General features: G+C 41.2%; 1 protein-coding gene across 2 annotated transcripts in view; it reads right to left on the bottom strand.

Annotated features, from left to right (window-relative positions):
- DMD (dystrophin) overlaps positions 1 to 20227 on the bottom strand; it is a 2214577-nt gene that overhangs the window by 143312 nt on the left and 2051038 nt on the right. The gene's annotated exons all lie outside the window — the stretch shown is intronic.

Here is a 20227-nt window from a genome sequence, read left to right as displayed (position 1 = left end):
TGTAAGGACATGAAATTCAGGTTATGCTCATCCTGGGCTAAACGGGCTTCTTAGGAAGCGTTTGTATTTGTCAAACAGCTGGGGGTCTCAAAGTGGAGAAGGGCAGTATCAGCATCGCCTGAGGAGAACTTTTGATTAATAAGAATGCCGGGGTCTCAGCCCAGATGTACTGAATCAGAAACAGCAAACTAAAGTTTGAGAACCACTGGTGTAGGCTCTAAAGAAAACACCACCACGAATGGTGCGGCACGGTTTGGGCTTTTGGTATTATTTTCGAGAAATCTAAAAGGAAACCATTCCCAATGGAACATTTCATTGGAAAAGTGGCAGGGCCTGGACAGTTCAAATACTGCTAATCTTAGAGTTTGCCATATGACGATGCAGGTTAACTATGCAAAATTATTTCAAGCCGGGAAGTATTCTGAAGAGAAGAAAGCCTTCATTAGCACAGTAAGTTTTTGCAACCTTCACAAAGTATCTTCAGTTAGAGTCCCCAGAGTATTTTTAAGATTAAACTCCCTTAATGGTTTCTTTGTCCCTCTTTGTCCATTTATTTTGCTGGCCTGCTTTTCTTTTTATCTTCTTTCAACTACTTGCCTTTCACTCTCTCTTCTGGTCGATTTCTTCCATTTCAGTTTACAGTTGAAAACATGTCCCCCTTTTTCTTTTTAAATTATCCTCTTTTTTGCTCAACATTTTTCCCCCGTAGAACGTTGGAGCTAAAAGGACTGTGGACATCAATCTCCCTTTACTGTCTGCTAGAGCATGACAAAAGAGGCAAAAAATAAAGGAAGTGAACAAAAGGGAAAGGGGGTGCCAAGTTTCTTCATTCCCCCTGACAAACCAAATAAAAATGTAAACGTTATCACTAGAGACTTGGGCACGTAGGTAGGATTGGTTTATGCTATTTTAAAGCAAATATAGCACTTCTGCTAGCATTTTGCCTCACAAATGGAGACTTATTAATGCTGTCTTTTAGCAATTTTGAGCCAGTGAGTGGTGTAGGCAGCTTCTATTATGGTCTGAGGGGGGCACACTAGGATTTCCTTTGGGTGAGGCTGTCCCTTGGTCGAACTGCGGATTCTAGGTCTGTCCTTATCTTGGTGGGGGGAGAAGGATTCGTATGCTGTGATGAGGACTTCCTCATGTGGCCTTTGCTATTAATCAGTGACTAATCTCTGTGTCAATGTGGCAAATCACTTAAATACTGTTTATGTTTATTTCAGTGAAAAGACACAAACCTCACAGCATGGGCATTTGTACACATCAGAAATCAATCAGTTAAAGGTTTGCAACACCTGTGCTTTGTCATGCTTCTCCTTTCTTGTTATTTGTTTGTTTGTTTTACACTTTGAAATTACCCACTGAAGATTCGGGCGTGCTCATACGTTTCTCTAAAATATAAACGCTCAAGTCTTTTTTTCTCACTGTTCACCGGGGAAACCACTAGGAACAATTCGTTGGACAACAAAAAAGAATGGAAAATAAGAAATCACTATTCAGATTTTTTTTCCTTAAATCTGACAGATGGCAATCCTCAAAAATACATCTTTAAGTTCTTTTTTAGACTGGAGTTACAGGCACTTGAAGACTTGTTCCCAACTCTTGATGTTATTTTAGAAATTAAATACTCCCAGTATTATTAAAAAATGACATGGGCATCACAGTAACTGTTTTATTGTCAGTTTCAGTTAGATGATGGATTTTGCTTCTTAGGAAAAGAGATTAAGAAAAGGTAATTTACAAATCTTCATTTCATATATAAATTCTATAATGATGCTATGTATGAAAATACATTGTTTATAGTATCTGTCATTACTGTTTTGGCGTGAATCAGAGACATGAAAGGAACATGGGGGCTCTGCCACCAGAAAAGACAAGTTGCAATTCTGACTCCAGAATTAACCATGAGCTAACCTCGGGCTGACACCGTGGTGAGAATGTGACAGTGCAAGGACTGGACCAGGGAGTTTTGCTCCAAGGCCTAGGCCACTCTACTACGCTGCCATGGCTGGGGGTCGGGGGGGGGGGGATGTGGCCTCTTTTTTTGTGGGGGAAGATCTGTATTTTTTTTCTTTTGTGCTCATAAGCAATCTCACCGCTGTCTGACAGCAGACTAGGGTAGGTTTGCTCCAAATAGGGTTAAGGAAGGAATGCGACGGGGTAAAGGCTAGGAAGGTGACCCAGTAAATTCTTCCTTCAATACCCAAAACGCCAGTCTTTGAACCACTTTAAATGTCGCACGGACTTAGAAAAATGCAGGCCTCTCTGACTTAAGGGCCTGTGCTGGATACCCCCCCCCCCAGTCTTCCCTCCAGCTCTGTTCTCTGCCCTTCTCCACTCTGCTCTGTACCCCAGGAGTTTGGGCCTCTGGGGATGTCATCAGTCAGGGTCTCCCGGCGCCCTTTGGCTTCCTTTTGCTTTCAGCCAACGGAAGGCCATGAGGAAAAGCCTACAGCGGGACATAAAGGGCAGGAGGAGAGAGACGTTTGCGTGCTTATTCCCCAAGCTCCCTCCTGTTGGCCTTGGACCTGGCAGCGGCTACGTTCCTTTACCCACGGCCACAAGCTGGGCGGTCATTTCTGCAGCAACAGCATGTTCCAGGTTCTCACTTTGCTCTTGTTCTTCCCCCCAACGCTGCTCAGGTTTTGTAGATAGCCTTTTTCTTACATTCTTTTCAAGCACCACTTTTGAATGTACCCTCTATTTCTCCCAGGATCCTGACCAAACAGGGACCCATCCAGTCAGAGCCACCCTCTGGGTCACTAAATTGGATGCTGAGTGGGGGACTCCGGATGGAGGAATAAGTTAACTCCACCTGTTGGAGCTGAAGAGAAAACTGGGTTCAGTCATTGAACGGCTCTTTCTAGAAGGCTCCTCTGTAGGTGCCAAAGGAGCCTCTGGTCCTTTGGGGGTAAAGGCAAATCAACAATTATGAATGGTGGTAACAGCAGGTGTGAAGGTAAAGAGGCCACAAACAGCTTTTTCTTTTCAAGAACTTCAGTGGTCTATTTGATCTTTGGGAGAGAATGTCAAGAGAGAGATCCAGTGGGTGGGCAAATTGAGAAGGACCTAGCGTGATGATCCAGAGTTTGACCTGTGTCCTGAAAGGTCAGAATGTAAGCACGAGTGTGGTTCTGTCATATTTGCCTTTTAGAAAAAGCACTCGGGACATGGAATGGGGGCTGGGTCAGAAGAGTCTGGATGACGAGGATCTGAACACTGGTAGTGGCACCGAGTGGAGAAATAAGAAATAATAAGGTTAAACACTACAGGAGTCATGACTGATCAGATGCACGGATGGAAGAAAGGGAAGACCTAGGAGCCTGGGCCTCAAGCTTGGCCACCACTGCATCTCACCACCCTGCAGTTCTGATCCAATTGGCCTTGGGCGCTGGGATTTTTAAGGGGATTCTCCTATGCAGCCAAGGTTGAGTCACTCTGCTCTCGGGTGAATCCCAAGCCTGGACGAGTAATATTCTCCAAGCCAGGAATGTCAGGAGCAGGGGGCAGGTCCGGGCAGAAGAAGGTCAGGGAGAGAGGGTCAATTCAGTCTTAAGCATGATGAGTTCGAGGCGGCAGTGTGATGTAAAAGGCAGTTGGACACCTGAGTCCGGAGCTCAGAGGGAAGATGTCTGGATTGGAGCTATTGATTTGAAATGTCAGTGCTGGAGGGTCACGGGTGTGGATAAGCCCACTCCGTGGAGGGTGTGAAAGGCCTAGGGCAGAGGGCCAAGCTGCTCTGATGTTCCACAAACACATCCTTTCCCTTTTAGGCTGCTTGAGGTTCAGCGTTAGCCAGATTTTACCGTTACAAAAGGAGGAGCAGAAAGGAAAAGGAAAAAGATGGGATGGTTTGCGCGGGGCACTTGCCTGGGGGTGGCCCTGAGGGACTTCACCACCCCCGAGGGTCCAGCTTCCTCTAGCTCCAAGAGTCTCCACCAGAACTGCTTTGTGTTCCCTAGCCCATCTTTTTTTTTTTTAATTTAAGATTTCCTTGTTTTTGTTTTTTGTTTTTTAAAGATTTTATTTATTTGACAGAGAGAGACACAGCGAGAGAGGGAACACAAGCAGGGGAAGTGGGAGAGGGAGAAGCAGGCTTCCCGCAGAGCGGGGAGCCCGATGCGGGGCTTGATCCCAGGACCCTGGGATCATGACCTGAGCGGAAGGCAGACGCTTAACGACTGAGCCACCCAGGTGCCCCTCCCTAGCCCATCTTAAGTATAACCTGCATCGTTTTATAAAAATCATTTGGAAGGTAGGTACTACTTCAATTAAGCATAATAGGAATTTTACAGTAAAATTTCAGCATTTGCGTATTTAGCAAACGCATAAGGATTCCATGTTTCTCTGTGCAAAGTACAAGTATGAGCCGTGAACACCAAATAAGACGTCCAATAAATGCTTACAATGGTGGTGAGTCACTGCTAGTTAGGGCAAATACCACGGTGTACTAATTAAAACATGTGTAACAATCTCTTTAGATCCATCTGAAACCCTCATCTTCTGGATATGAGAATCTCCAGTCAGTTCACATTAACTAGTAAATGAAGAGGCCTCTACATTCAGACACAGAGTACTTCACACCCACACAAAAGCCTATTTTTCCAGGCCCTTCCCCTGCAGGGAGACAGAGTAAGCCAGGCCGAGGAAAGTTCTCTGAGCCAGCTGCCATCCAAACCAGAGATTTCACCAAATAGGTTCCAGATCAAGTCCAACAAGGCTTCCTTCTCATGTGGTTTGCTTTTAATAAGATTTTTCAAAGCTTCCCAGAGCCACCGATGTCACAGTGAACATCTGAAAAGATGTGAAGTTTAGCATCTTCACTAAAATAAAGACACACTTCATTAACCTCAGGGGCCAGCAGTTACTTCCCAGGAAAGAATTCAGGTACCTATTCGCCTGCCAGCCAAAACACGGCCCCGCTGGAAAGCAAACAGACTGCCACCTGCTAAAAATGGGTACCTGGTTAAGGTGGTTCCAGCAGACCGACGACAGCATTCCCGGTCTACCTTAACAACGGCTCAAAGCCCTAACTATCTGTCGGCCTTTCCCAAACGATTGTGCCAAATAACAGGAATTTCAAAACTAGGCAGAAATTCTGACACTCTGCATAATCTCCCTTCCTCTTCAGCTACAAATAAGGCTTTGTATTCGATTAGACTCACAGCAGGTGAAAACCCCAATTAGTGAATGCATTCTGGGGCCTCTTTCTACCTTCCTCCCACACACCAGGAAAAAAAACACAAAAAAATTTTTTTAAAATAAATAATAAGGCAAGTCTCAGTCTTTTCCCAGATCACAAGTAATGTGATTAACTCTTGGATCTACCTAATCAAGCCCTTGAAGACATAAAGAATTTTCACAGGAAAATGGGGGGATGTTGAAAGATCTGCCCTTCTTGACTTCATAATGGAGCTTACAGAAAATTCTATTTTGCTAGATGTTACTGTTTTCTTCAGATCCATGAATATTCAGATTTTCTGATCTAGAAATTACAGTTTTTCTTTCTACCTGAAAACTCACAAAGCCAATATTTAAAGAATGATTAATGGACAGTCTGCTGCAAGAGAGAATGATTTTTAAGTTATGTTCTTATTTTGGTGTATTTGAGGTGAGAGAAAATATTAAATTTTAGTTTTCACAGTATGCTTTGGCCTTAGGAAGTGCACAAAGTCTATATTTCATTCTTTGTAAATATTTATTTGTCAAAGGAAATTCATAATTGGACAAGGATACAGGTTTGGTTTGAACATTCACAAAAAAAGAAGCAAGACAGCTTTAGTTCTTAGAGTGATTTACTTACACTTTGTCAATTGCTTCTCTGGAAATAATTCACAACCCAGTTTTATTTATGAGCATATGATTAAAAAAGAGCAGCTTTGTCTTTTTTAATTGTTTTAGTCCTGTCACTTTTCTTGAAACAAGTCGTAGGACTTATTATCCACAAGAAAACACCAAACATATATCAAATAGCAACGCAGCTTTTAGAAATAGTCATTTGTTACTGTCAGAGGTTCATTTCATTTTGAGGTTTTTAATTAAAATGCAAAATTCTACATACATGCCTGCCTAAATTACCCGTTCTGAAACACTCGAATTTCATAAAAAAAAAAATGTTAAATGCTAATGTAACCATTTTTTATACTTATGACTTGGTTCTTAAGATTGGGAAAAAAAGTAAACAAAGGAATTACCAGTCAATTAAGCGAACAAAGAAGTCATCCTAAGTTGAAACAGGTAAGGAAAATTTAATATTCAAATGCTACCGAATGAAGGCACCAGGGTTTTTTTTTTTTCCCCTCCCTTTGAGATGAATATCCACCAAAATCAAAAGCAGCTTCTTAATCTTCAGCAAGCGTAGCTGGATATTCTGGCGGAGGCACGAAGGCGAGCAAGGCAGAGCTCCGGACCACTTCTGCCCCTTAGAGGCCAGTCACTTAACCCCCCTGGAGCTCTGTTGACTCATCTGTAAAATTCAGATACTACTGCATAGGGCCATCGTGTGGGTCAAGTGACACAATGACTAGGAAAGCGATCTGAAGGCTGGGGGATGCTATGTTCATGCCAAGTAGCCTGTTGTGCAGTTACAATTCCTTAAAAGAAAACCCAGTATGTCCAGGAATACTGTTGGGAACACAGTACAAAATAAATTCAGCCTAGACACTTTCACTTGCCATTTTTAGACTGCTGTATGAGGGGAAATGAGCGGGCTCAGAGTTTGTCTTGCCTTTTTAGCAATTTGCAAAAGGAACCTTTCCTTCTTCTGTTTTATACATCTAAGAAGGAAGCAAGTGGGTAAACTAAAGTAAGATTTTTTTTTTTTTTTGCAAGATAAATCATGAACCACAAGCCTGAGATAGGGGTAAAATTGACACCCTTTCGCTATCTTTCTTGGGGGCCTGAGGTGAAAATATCCATACTATTCACACATGTTAAAAGGTGTATTCACGTTCATATTGTCAGAGAGCAGCGCCCTGGAGTAGTGAGAGAACCAGTGAATATTGGTTTTTGCTGGGGACTGTGGGAGAGAAAGATCCCCTCCACCCTGAGGGAGAAGTCCTCTTGGTGGCAGGCCCCCAACAGCCAGGATGTGATTGGAACTCCCCACGGATGGACGTGGACACACGGGGAATCCGTAAAGGGGGAAATGGAGGTTAAAACCAATTTAACCACTTAATGATTTACCAAGGGCTGAAGCTTGTACTCCAGCTCTGGTTTATTTTTGTCAAGACTTTTTTTTGGGGGGGGGAGAGATAAAAGGAAAATATGAATGCAAGGAATTTTATTCACGTATCTCCGAGAATTTTTTCATGTGCCGTACCTAGAATAAGTTTCTTGTGCATATTCCCCTATATTCATTTCTTTAGATGACATGATCACGATGTATTTACTGGGCACTTACATGTGTCTTTGCCTATCAGTTAAACTCTTTTACTGTTCTTTACTATTTGTAAAGCCTAGAAAATATTTGGAGGATGGACCTGGAAATAGTTTAAAATTTCAGCATTGTAACCAGATTCCACTACTAGGGCCACCCAAATATGGCGTAGACTTTAGGGAGCTTAGAATCTAGTGAAGGGGTGGGGGCAGGAGACAGACTCAGACATGAGGAAACAGAGTATCAGATAGATTTTTAAGTACAGAAACAGAGACCAAAAAAAGGAAGCAAAAGCGAAGAGTGGTTTGACCTCCTGGGTTTAAGGAACACACATGCCAATGAAGGGTTAAATAGGCTTAAATCACCAGGTTTCACGCATGTTTTTGTTAGTATATGAAGAGCAGAAGCAAGTTTCTTAAGTTGACCCAGAGCTAATCTCTCATATTAATAATTTACTGAAGCGCAGATTTTTAAATGTTAACATACTGCTGTGTTATAAAATCAGATTATCCTCTTTTTGGAATTCAAAAAAGAATTGGGCCAATATTGGCTTTTGTATCTCAGGAAGGTTAATATTCAGAAAATACTACTGTCCCAGGGCACCTGGGTGGCTCAGCTGGTTAAGCATCTGACTTCTGCTCAGGTCATGATCTCGGGGTCCTGGGATCAAGCCCCACCTCAGGCTCCCTGCTCAGCAAGGAGTCTGAGATTCTCTCTCTTCCTCTCACTCTACCCCTCCCCTGGCTAGTGCTCATGCACGCGCTAATAAACCTTTAAAAAAAAAAAAGAAAAAGGGAATACTACTCTCCCCACTAGAATATCAAACCACATTCTTGAGTTACTATCAAGACTCTAGTATGGGAATCTACATCCTCATAGGCTGAATTACTCTCATCCCTTAGAAGTCTTTCCTCCTATGATGGAAAGACAAGAAAAGAAATTGGCATTACCTGTACTTCTGAAGATTTTTCTTTTTAAAGAGAACCGGATTTGGAGCATGAAGAAACAAGCATGAAGAAGAAGGTTTGGAGCTGAATGGAACTGTATGTCAAATAGACCATTACAATAGTCCAGTTAAGAGAGGATGAGCAAGGGCGCCTGGGTGGCTCAGCTGGTTAAGCTACTGCCTTCGGCTCAGGTCATGATCCTGGAGTCCCAGGATCGAGTCCCACATCGGGCTCCCTGCTCAGCGAGGAGCCTGCTTCTCCCTCTAATCCTCCCCCCTCTCATGTACTCTCTCATTCTCGCTCTCTCAAATAAATAAATAAATCTTAAAAAAAAAAAAAAGAGGATGAGCAAAATGGCTGAAGGGGAGGGGGAGATACAGGCTTCCAGTTATAGAATCAATAAGTCACAGGAAAAAAAAAAGTTCCGCAGAGGGGATAGAGTCCATGGTATTCTAATAGCATTCTCTGGTGACAGATGGGAGCTACACTTGCGAGCACAGCCTAACGTATAGATTTGTCCAATTGTTATGCTGAACACCTGAAACCCATGTAATTTTGTGTGCCAACCATACTTCAATAAAAAAAAAGAAAAGCAGATCCTTTGGGCTCTAAGTATCTTTGGGAAAAAGAAAAAAAAAGCCAGAGAGAGAGGATGAAAGCCTGAATTAAGAAAGCAGCACAGGGAATTGGTGGTGAGGTTGAATTCAAGACAGGTTATAGGATACAATCAATTCCACTTTTCAACCAACTGGATGTAAGGGCAGGAGGAAAGGGAAGACTCTAGGATTTTTGATAATGGTGCCTCTAGCTGAGGGTTCATATCTGTGTATACTACATATGTATTTATACTTCGTATTGTTCCATAAAGGCTATATGGCAACTTAGAAGAATGAATCAATTTAAAAAATGAACAGATAAAATCCAGGATGAAGAAAATATAAATAGAATAAAGCATTAAGAAGGGAGGTGAAGTCAGAACACAGATTTGAAGATCATCGGGCTTGATATGGTTAGTAAAATGTAGCTCTGCACACCTACCAGGATGAGAAAGACAGACAACACAAGCCTTGGGGAGGATGTGCAGCAGCTGAAACTCTCTTGCTTTGCTGATGGGAATGTACACTGGTCCAACCACACTGGAAAACTGGCCAAATGTATACAAGCTCAACACATGCATACTGAATGCCACTCCTTGATGGATTTCCAAAAGGGATGTATACATAGATTCACCAAATGACACAGTTTAGAATGTTTCTAACATCATTCTTTGTAACAAGTGTCAAATCAATCAGCAATAGAATATATAAATCACAGCATATTCACACAATGGAATATGATATAGCAATGACAATGAACAAGTTCATACAACACTATGGATGAATATGAGTTTTTAAAAAGCAAGACACAAGAGAGTGTATGCTGTAGGATTCCATTTGCATGAAGTACCAGAACGGGCCAGATTAATTTATGGTGTTCACATTCAAGAGGGTGGTTACCCTTGGAGGGTGGGTAATGATTGGAAAGGGGGGCTCCAGGGGACTGGGAATGTTCTGTTTCTTGATCTGGATGCTGGTTACAGAGGTGTGTTCAGGCTGTGAAAATTCATTGTACTGTCCACTTCAGATTAAACCTTTTTCTATGTGTCAGTATTTTCAATCTGAAGTTTTTGAAAAGGGGCTCTAATTTGGCTGCAGGCTTTCTGGATGCCCAAGCAAAAGAAAAAGGGTAAGAGGAAACAGCGAGTTTATTATTTGGGTTATTGATAAGGGGAAAAGAACATAATTCTTTAAGTGAAGCAAACCACAATCTCATTTTCACTCTTAGATCTAAATAAAATTCCTGCATGGTTTGTTAATCTGCAGCAAAATCCCTTCAGTAGGTGTCTTTTTTTTTTAAGATTTTATTTATTTATTTGAGAGAGAGAGAATGAGAGAGAGAGAGCACGAGAGGGAAGAGGGTCAGAGGGAGAAGGAGGCTCCCCGCTGAGCGGGGAGCCCGATGTGGGACTTGCTCCCGGGACTCCAAGATCATGACCTGAGCCGAAGGCAGTAGCTTAACCAACTGAGCCACCCAGGCGCCCTCAGTAGGTGTCTTTACGGTGCCCTCCACATAAGCCAAGGGTCTGATGCCCCCGAGCCAAAGCCATCTTATGGGAATCAACGCAAAGTGAGCCAAGAATGTCGCTTTCTCAGGGCCGGGCCTGAGTTAGAGATAAAGCACGGTATGGTATTTTTCCAAACTGTAGGTCATGAACAATTCATAGGTCGTGAAATCTATGTAGTGCATCATCACAAATATTGTTTTTAATGACAAAGAATAGAAAATACGAGAATGGATTATACAATAAGGATAAGTAATGCTTTGTGAAACTTCTTTCCACATACAAACACAGAGAAATATGGATAGAGATAACGTGTGTGCACGTGTGTGTGTGTTTGCAGTGGGATGATATATAAAACGTAATTTCTACTGTGGAGTGGTCAAAAAACAAGAAAGCTAAAGACCTCCAGTGCATGGAGAAAAAGACAGAAAGTGGACCTACCGGACAGGTATGCATAAATATAGTTTCTCTAGGAGAAGATTCAGAAGTAAGCTGGGGGCAGTCCGCTTGCAGTTTTATTCTCTGGTAAGGGCTGGAGCCTTACAAGAGATTGGAGGGGCATTACAAGCCTCAGGAGGGGGACCAAGTTAGGGAGGTGTTCATCAGCTCTGAAGTTCTAGCCCCCTGAGGTGCTGCTAGGGGCTGAGGATATGCTTGGAGCTTTAGGGAGTGTCTTCTCTGCTAGCTATTCGTTGAGGGGACCGTGTGAGTGTACGCTCCAGCCTTTTCGTTTTCTTCCAAACGACATGGTGATATTGTCACATCGCAGGGGAAAAACATTGCTGCGAAAAGTATTGTCAAGGGAAGTAACTGGTAGCTCACACGACTGCACACAACTGCGTGCTGCTTGCCTGAGCAACACACTGCAAAACGTAAACTGAGAAATCATCCTTCTGCTCCCAGCCTGCAGCAGGACCGCCTTTGAAGCCCTTGCGAGAGCGCTCACGTCTAGGCCCACAAATCGGCGAGCGTGTGCCTGAGAGAATGGTGACATTTGAGGGCTGAAAGATGCCCATTCTACTTAATACCTATAAATTCATCCTTTTACGTGCTTGGGGAAATTTGATCTGAGTGTTTATAAAGACTGGTAATGACTATACTTATACTAAAACAAAAAAGATTCTTATGCGATTCTAGGAACACTTTAGACAGTCTCTAGCTATGGGGATATGAAGCATATGAAGAGTCAAAGTAACAACCTCTTTGAGAATAAAAAATTCTCTTCGAAAGAAGGACCAGCCAGGAGAATAACCAGAAAAGAAGTCATAATCCTTCTTCCTTCAGTATTTAATCATAGCAGCATTCACTGAATACACTGCACTAATAAGGGATTCATTAAGTATATTTCCCATCAGTATTTTTCATCTTTGAAAATCACCAGACAATAGATACTTTATTTCTACCCTTGCCTGTGAAGCTACACACCAACTGCCTAGCCCCACATGATTACTCACAAAATAAGAGTTATCAGAGCATCTTATTTTACCTACACCTAAATTCAGCCTGCAAAAGAACTTGCTGGTAACTTTTCTCCAACACCCTGCAACATACTGCAAAATGGCCCCAAATTCTGGCCTCTCCCCGGTAACTAGCTCCTGCAGTGTGCCTTTGTATCTCCTCCCATCGGAAGCTGGAGTCTTTCCCCGCCCCATTCTCTGTGATGACCCTATGACAGGACTTGCTTTGGCCAATAGATAATATCAAATGCGACACAAGCAGAAACCGGACAAGGGTCTTTGTGAAGAAGCCTGAGTTACCCTGTTGGATCATGAGACACACAGACCTAGCTGAATCTGTTCCTAAACGACAGCCTTTCAACCATCAGACAAGCAAGTCAGGCCACGGTAGCCCATCCAGCCATGAGCTGACCACAAATGCATGGGCAGGCCCAGCAAAGAAGAGTAGCTGGTCCAGACCACCAGAATGGCCAAGTCCGTCTTCAAATAGTGAGCTAAATAAGCTGTGGTTGTGTTAAGGGATCTACAGACCGTGGCTCATAGCTCAAGTCTGGCCTGTGGCCTGTTTTCACATAGCCTCCCACCTAAGTATGATATTTACAGTTTTAAAGAGTTGAACAAAAAAAGAATACACAACAGAGACCCTATATGTCCCACAAAGCCTAAAATACTTAGTGTTCGGTCCTTTGTGGAAGTGTTTGCTGCCCCCTGTGTTAAGCCATTAGTTTGGGGGGTGGTTGGTTATACAGTAAAATAGAGCAGATACACAACTACTCCCAAGAAACAATGTGAGAAACTAAGACTTTCCCAGAACTCAGTTGACATCTGTTCAGTTTATCCTTGGTACTTGTCATCTAGTTGCTTGTTAACTAAGATAACACTTGATATGAATACAATAAACAAACAGACACATAACCCATGAGGTTATTTTTGTAGTGGGCTTCTCAAAATTACGATTTCTAAGGCGAGGTAGAAGAACAAGCATACAATTTTTACTGGCTTTACTCACAACATCCCCACTCTAGAAAACCACCCAAATGTCCAACAGTGGGTAAATGGGAAAACAAAATACGGTATTATCCACACAACATAAAGTACTCTGCCATTAAAAAGGAATGAACTTATACCATATGCTGGCTAACTGATAATAATAAAGAAATGATACTTCGTAAAAACAAAACAAAAAAAGGAATAAACTACTGATTTTCTTTTTTAAAGATTTTATTTATTTATTTGACAGAGAGAGACACAGCAAGAGAGGGAACACAAACAGGAGGAGTGGGAGAGGGAGAAGCAGTCTCCCCGCCGAGCAGGGAGCCCGATGCGGGGCTCGATCCCAGGACCCTGGGATCAGGACCTGAGCCGAAGGCAGACACTTAACGACTGAGCCACCCAGGCGCCCCTAAACTACTGATTTTCAGTGACTGATATTCAAAATCATTATGCTAAGAGTAAGAAACACAAAAATACCATACCATTCCATTTATGCAAAATTCTAGAAAATGCAAACTACTCCGTAGTTTGACAGACAGCTGATTGGCTGTTGCCAGGGGTAAAGGTTGCACTGCAAAGGGCACAAGGTAGTTTTGGGGGGATTTGTAGCAGTGGTTTTATGGGCACATATATATCAAAATCAGTGTACATCAGTACCGTACACTTTAAATGCATGCAGTTTATTGTGTGTAAATGATCTTTAATAAAGTTGATTTTAAAGTTTTTTTAAAAGCATTTGCCCAAAAATCAAATTTATTTTAAAAAATGTAGACAAGTGGACAGAAAATGAGGTGCATTACACAGAATGTTTATATAAATATAGGACAGATTCAGGTCATGCTGTCAGTCCCTTCTGATTAATTCTGAAAATATCAAAACATTAGATTCAGAAGCGACCTTACAGGTTAATGAATTACATCCTCTCATCCAATACGGAAATTGCCTTTAAGGGTGAAGCAGTCATTTCAGCCTTGAGTATCTACTGCAAGGGGAGTTTGCTGCTTTTTAAGGTGGTAGGTTCTGTTTTTCGGTAGCTCAATTACAAAATTTTCTTTAAAAAAAAAACCCACAAAATTTTCTGTAATATTTACTTAAAACTGGCCTTCTTATAATTCCCACATATGTAGCTGAATCTGTTCTCAGGGCAAACCAGGGGAAAAAAAAACAAGGAAAAATAAACAAAAAACACAACACCACAACCAAAATGCAATAAAACACACCGCTTCTTGCCTTCTAAATATTTGAGGCCCTCTATTACATTCTCCTTAATACTACTTCTCTCTAAGCCAAATCTAAGTACCTACATTTACTTATATATATTTTTTCTTATATAATATGGCCTATAGGCCCTTGGCTATCCTGGGGCTATTTTGAGCAAAAAGATCCATGTGATATTCAGAATGGAGTAAGTGGGATTGGGGTGCTTGGAGCCCCCTTTTTTTGCCCGTATCAATGCCATCTATAACTGCTATAGCATTTTAGTTTTGTAAATGCCATATCACACTTTTTGTTCGTACTGAACTCATAGGTTGCTGACTCAAGGGTTTTTAAACATAATCTGGTATTAATTAAGGTCTCTTTCCTCCCGTGTTTTTAAACTACTTGAGTCTAAATGTGAGATTTATGTCCTATTTAAATATGCCTTCATATTTCATCTCCTAATAAGAACTGATCTTTCTAACTGATTTAAATCTATTAATATTTTGATGTATTTATGATATAAAGTATTTACAAGTTCCATCAATTTCAAATTTATTAGTAAGTATAGTGACTATCTACAATCATTCTCTCAACAAGTGAGTCCCTATCGTGGACTCAGTTCTATTCGGTAGTAAAGAGACCAAAATGGATCAAAACGGTTCCTATCTTCTTGGCATTCATAGACTACAGTGGGACACGTATGTATAAACAATCACAACTCAGATAAACGCTGGTGGAAAGCTGTGCTTGCTGAATAGAGCAAAGAATGGTTCACAGAGGTAGTGATACCTGGGCAAAATTGGCCAACTGAGGTCTTCAGGCAGAGGGCCAGGGTGACGAAAGACAAGTTGATGGAAAAAGCAGCTGCCGTGGGCAAAGGCCTGCATATCTCAAATACGGGGCAAGGACAGTAGGAGACTCTACTGCATGGTAATTCTCATCGATCAATTGACATCCTTTGGGTGTTTTTGTTTATCAGCTGCAAATTCACTCTATTACCCAGCCCACACTTCTTTCTCTTGTTCCCAAGACTGTCAAAAGAAAAATTGAAAAATATGGTGTAAAATCCTAGGATATGCCGTCTATAACAGTCTTCTCATCTAACCACCCGGTAGCCATAACAGAAATGGAACTGAGGTGAATTTGGCATGACAAGTTTTGAGGAAATCATGCTAACTACCAAGGAGTAGGTTTTTGTCAGTACTCCTCATTCATCTCTTCAGTGTCGTTTTTGAGGATTGTAGTGCTCATCAACAGCAAGCTGAATGGATTGTAATTTTTTTCCCAAAGATTTTATTTACTTATTTGAGAGAGAGACAGAGAGAGCATGAGCAGGGTGGGGGCGGGGCGCAGCAGAAGGAGGAGGAGAAGCAGGCCCCCCGCTGAGCAGGGAGCCTGATTGGGGGGATGTGGGACTTGATCTCGGGACTCTGGGATCATGACCCGAGCAAAAGGCAGACGCTTAACCCACTGAGCTACCCAGGCGTCCCCGGTTTGTAATTTTTAAAATTTATCTTATTTTTTAAAGGTCAAAATAATGTTTTCTTTTTTCCTTGTATGACATCACCAATCCCCTTACCATGTTTTCTCCAAGTCTACCACCAGTAGCTCTTTCCATGGCAGCAGAATAAAGTTGTAATTGCTGTTAGGTGAACAGAACACACTCCTGTCAAGTGGAAAGGGGCTCTGTACCCAAACAGAGGTTGGACACTAAAATCACATGACAGCACTTCTAACAAATTAGAACTGGTCTTGGAATCGATTTTATTTTTTTTAAGATTTTAAGTAACCTCTACATTCAACATGGGGCTCAAACCTACAACCCCGAGATCAAGAGTCACGTGCTCTACTGACTGAGCCAGCCAGGCACCCCTCGATTGATTGATTGATTGATTGATTGATTTTTACAACAAAAGCGTTATGAGTTGAGATTGTCTCTAGGATAGTCTAGAAAAGAATCCTGTTCCCAGTAAACTTGAATGAAAGTTTGGTTGGATTTATGTCATCTTAAAAGCCAGGGTACTCTCCTAAAAAGCAAGGGATCTGAAGGTTTCAGACTGTATTAAATTGTTCTTTACTTATCTGTGGCCCTAATGAATTTATAACCTTCAGTAAAGAAGTGGTTCTCTATTTCTGACTTGTAAGCCACAGTAGTTGCAGGGAAGGGGTTAAGAAGGTTAGAAGAGGGAACCCTTCTGTGGCTGTATTCAGTGTGCACAACTTTCCACAGCCCATCTCTCACTGAGTTAGGATTGTTTGCACCTATGTCTCCTGCTGTAGTCTATAAATGCCAGGAAGATAGGGACCATTTGGATCCACTTTGGTCTCTTTACTATGTAATATAACCGAATCCATTGTTTCATTGCTTTTTGGTGGCCGTTTTTCCATTTGGTAAGTCAACAAGGTAACATACCTAGCTGTTTTAAGTCATACAGCAAAAGTAATGTTTATTTACTTTCCTAAAATTGCACTCTAATCTCCAGTTTGCATCACCCAGGAGCTTCATATACTTTGGCAGATTTTAACTATAGCTACATAATTGGCATATATTTATATTTAATTTTAATCAAATGTAAAGACGTATGCAAAACAAAGACTTTGCTCAAAGCTCCCTTTATAGATGAAATAGGAATATTGAACTTAACAGTAGACCATTCACTGGGGGGAAAGTGCTTGATGTACTTCTTCCCTCTACTTTTCTACCCTTTGGTGACATTGGTTGTATTTCAAGATTCTGAATGCTGTAAAGAACACTTTATTGGAGCAGCATCTTTACCCACAGCAAAAAGAAATGTGCTACCTAGGACTAATAAAGTCGTTTATGAGTTTCAATGAAGAGCAAATGCAAATGGTAAAAAAAAATCCATTATTTATTAGCAGTAAACCCAGTATTTTTTTTAAAGCAGTTTTCACAGAAGCTCTACTTATGTTAGCTTTTCCCAAACCTTTCTGCAAAGTGTCAGTTCTTTTTAATATATAATCAAGGGAATTTTGTGTGGGGAAGAAAACTTCTTATCTTTGTAAAGGACAGTTAGAGGAGAGCTGGGAAAAACAAGAAAGCCTGTGCATGAGGATTAAGTGTGAACATAGGAATTGAATGCATTCCAACTATTATTTTAAAAACATCCGGAAAAAGGGGGCTTTTTTGAGTCAAGTAGAGTCTTATTTCCAACTTTAGACTATTTCCAAATTTAATAATATGCATTATTCTGAAAACGAAGGCAGATACACATATTATCCCCAAATAATTCTGAATTAAATTCACCCACTGGTTTTTTAAATTAAATTTCCTAACCTTTTGTATCAATCCACTGATGTATGTTTTTTGACTTTTCTAACCTGAGGACATTTTAGTAACTTTTAATAATAATGAATTCAATAAAATTTTAGGTGAAATTTTTAGTGAAAGAACCAAGAGAGTCTGATTAGGTTGCACCTAAAATTTAACTTTTTACATAAAAATTAACAAAAGCACAATTGAAATTTGGCACAGAAAAAACCCTTTGGAGAAATGAAAATGGTTATGTTTTCACAGAAGAGGTTTGTATTTATAGGTATCTTTTCAACCTGGCAAGTTTAAATCCAGGACATGAATTCAGACAGTATAGTGTCTGAAGAGTGAGGAAAGGCAAAAATATGTCCAACCCTACTTATCCCACTGAATTACGCTTTTTTTAAAAAGATTTATTTATTTGAGGGAGAGAAAAAGAGAGAGAGAGAGAGCACAAGCAGGGGGAGGGGCGGAGAGAGGGAGGGGGGAAGCAAACTCTGCTGCACGCAGTGCCCGAGGTGGGGCTCAAAACCAGGACCCTGAGATCAGGACCTGAGCGGAAACCAAGAGTCTGATGCTCAATGGACGGAGCCACCCAGGTGCCCCTGAATTATGTTTTTTTAAAAAAAAAAATTTAAAACCCAGGTGATTTCTTTCTTTTCTGAGGTTAGCTCTCTGAAGCAGATGCTACCAACTTGATAACATAGTTATTACTGTAAAAATTGTGTATTGTCACAAAAACTCACACTTAATTTGGTCCTGATAACTGCTCTGACTTGGTCTACTTTTCACCTTAGCCCCCATTTATTCTCTGATGTAAGAGTCATATATTAAGAACCATGAACATTATGCAGAGAATGATCAAACATGTGGGCTAATTTTCGCAAAGAACTTACCTGGAGAGGGAAAAAGAAAATGAAATATGAAGCAAGAACAAGAAAATATTTTTTTTGACCTCATCGAGGGAATGGGGATATTGTCAACAGACTCGTAACACCTTCCTCCCCAACAGGATGGCTCGCTGTGAGATGAACTTGCTCACGGCAGGTGTGGTGGCAGGCCAATCGGGGAAAGACATATCCCGGGGAGGCATTCCTAGCAATACCTCTGCTTCATCCCAGATACTCTATTGACAGTTTCTATCAAGGGCCTGCCTCTGAAGGAAAAATAGAGAGGAGAAAGAAAGTTCATGAAGACAAAGACTCCTTGGTGATAGGTTCTTGAGAAAGAAGAAAAGAACAAATAGAGGCTCTGGAGCTCCAACATCTGGAATTTCAGCCTAGAAACTGAGTACCTGGTGAGCCGTAGAGAGAACTCCATTGTCAGTGAGATCATGATTCCTTTTCTAGCACTGCCGTGGTGAATTGTCAGAAAGGAAATGTAAACTCCTTGTTCAAGAACTGCAATAGTGAAATGTTTCTGATGATTAAGTTCTGTTCTTCCCACTCCAACTCCCCTTAAAGATCATATGAACACCTATACACACACACACACACACACACACACACATATATGTATATATATATTCTTTTTTTCTATCACTCTCCTTCTGTCCCTCTGACACCTCACTTTGGAATGGACTGGTGCTTTGCATCCCCAGTCATTTATCACACATTGTAGAGACCTGAAGTTTCAGATATGAAACCATTTGGTCTGTCAGCCTACCTAGCAAGCATCCTCAGTGTCTTTAAAATGCTATTCTGAAGGACCATCTGCAATAAGAATGATCATCAGATGACGATAAACAGTACTGGGTCACAGATGGAGAAAGTAATAGTATTCGAGAGCCATTTTTCATGTTAATATTATAGATTACATATGAAAGACATGTGCCAGTAATGAAGCAAAAAACAAAAAGGGTGTCGGAGAAGAGGAGTCATACTATGGAAAGCAATGAGATAATAAGGAGAATGGCCCCAAGCCATCTGCTTTTATTTATTTATTTTTAAAGATTTTTATTTATTTACTTGAGAGAGCGCGCGCGCGTGCGCGTGTGCGTGAGCGTGAGGGGCAGAGCAGAGGGGGAGGGAGAGAATCTCAAGCTGACTCCAAGCTGAGCAGAGTGGAGCACAGAGCCCAACGGGGTTGGGGGGGGTTCGATCCCATGACCCTGACATTATGACCTGAGCCTAAACCAAGAACTGGATGCCCAACCAATGGAGCCACGCAGGCACCCCCCAAGCCATCTGCTTTAAAGCTTACCATATTTAGGCTGTTAGGACCACTGCATTGTCCCTAGAGGTGTTATTCTGAGACAAGGAAGTAGGCAAAGCTAATAGGAGTTAAACTATTGTCAGTAATTTTTAAAACTTTATTATAAATTGGTTTTTTCCCCCACAAACCCCCAGAGGGGTAATATAAACTCTTTCTGTAGTTGGTGCTTTTACCTTGGTCTATTTAGGGTGCTTGGTCTTTTATTTATGCCCAACCCCCCAAGCCCTCCCATTTTGAAGCTCTTTTCTAGGGCATTAAAGACAGTTCTGCCAAGTTGAGATATTTACTCTTTGTGTAAAAAGAAGCAAATTCTTAAACACACAGATGCTGTGTTGTGAATAAAAAGATTAACATTTCAGCCGGTTCTTTCAACCTTCGAAGTCTAGCTCCGTGAGGGAAATAGATCTCCCCATATATCCCTATGTATATTAAAACAATATAGTTATATTAACACAAAGTCATTTAACAAATGGAGAAACTATTGGAAAATACCTCAGTTGCTACCTTTCTAATTAAGGATCACCATATGCACTACAGAATATAGGATACGTGACTAGTTGAAGGGGGTTAACTTTTCACATTTGGGACTTTTAAAATGTTTTTTAGTGTTCACTTCTGCACATCACAAGTCTGAAGAGACGAGAAAAGAAGCATAAACCGTGG

The sequence above is a fragment of the Zalophus californianus genome, chromosome X (assembly GCF_009762305.2).
Source record: "Zalophus californianus isolate mZalCal1 chromosome X, mZalCal1.pri.v2, whole genome shotgun sequence".
Lineage (NCBI taxonomy): Eukaryota > Metazoa > Chordata > Mammalia > Carnivora > Otariidae > Zalophus > Zalophus californianus.
The sequence above is the reverse complement of the archived record's forward strand: the minus strand, read 5'-3'. Positions and strand labels throughout refer to the sequence as shown.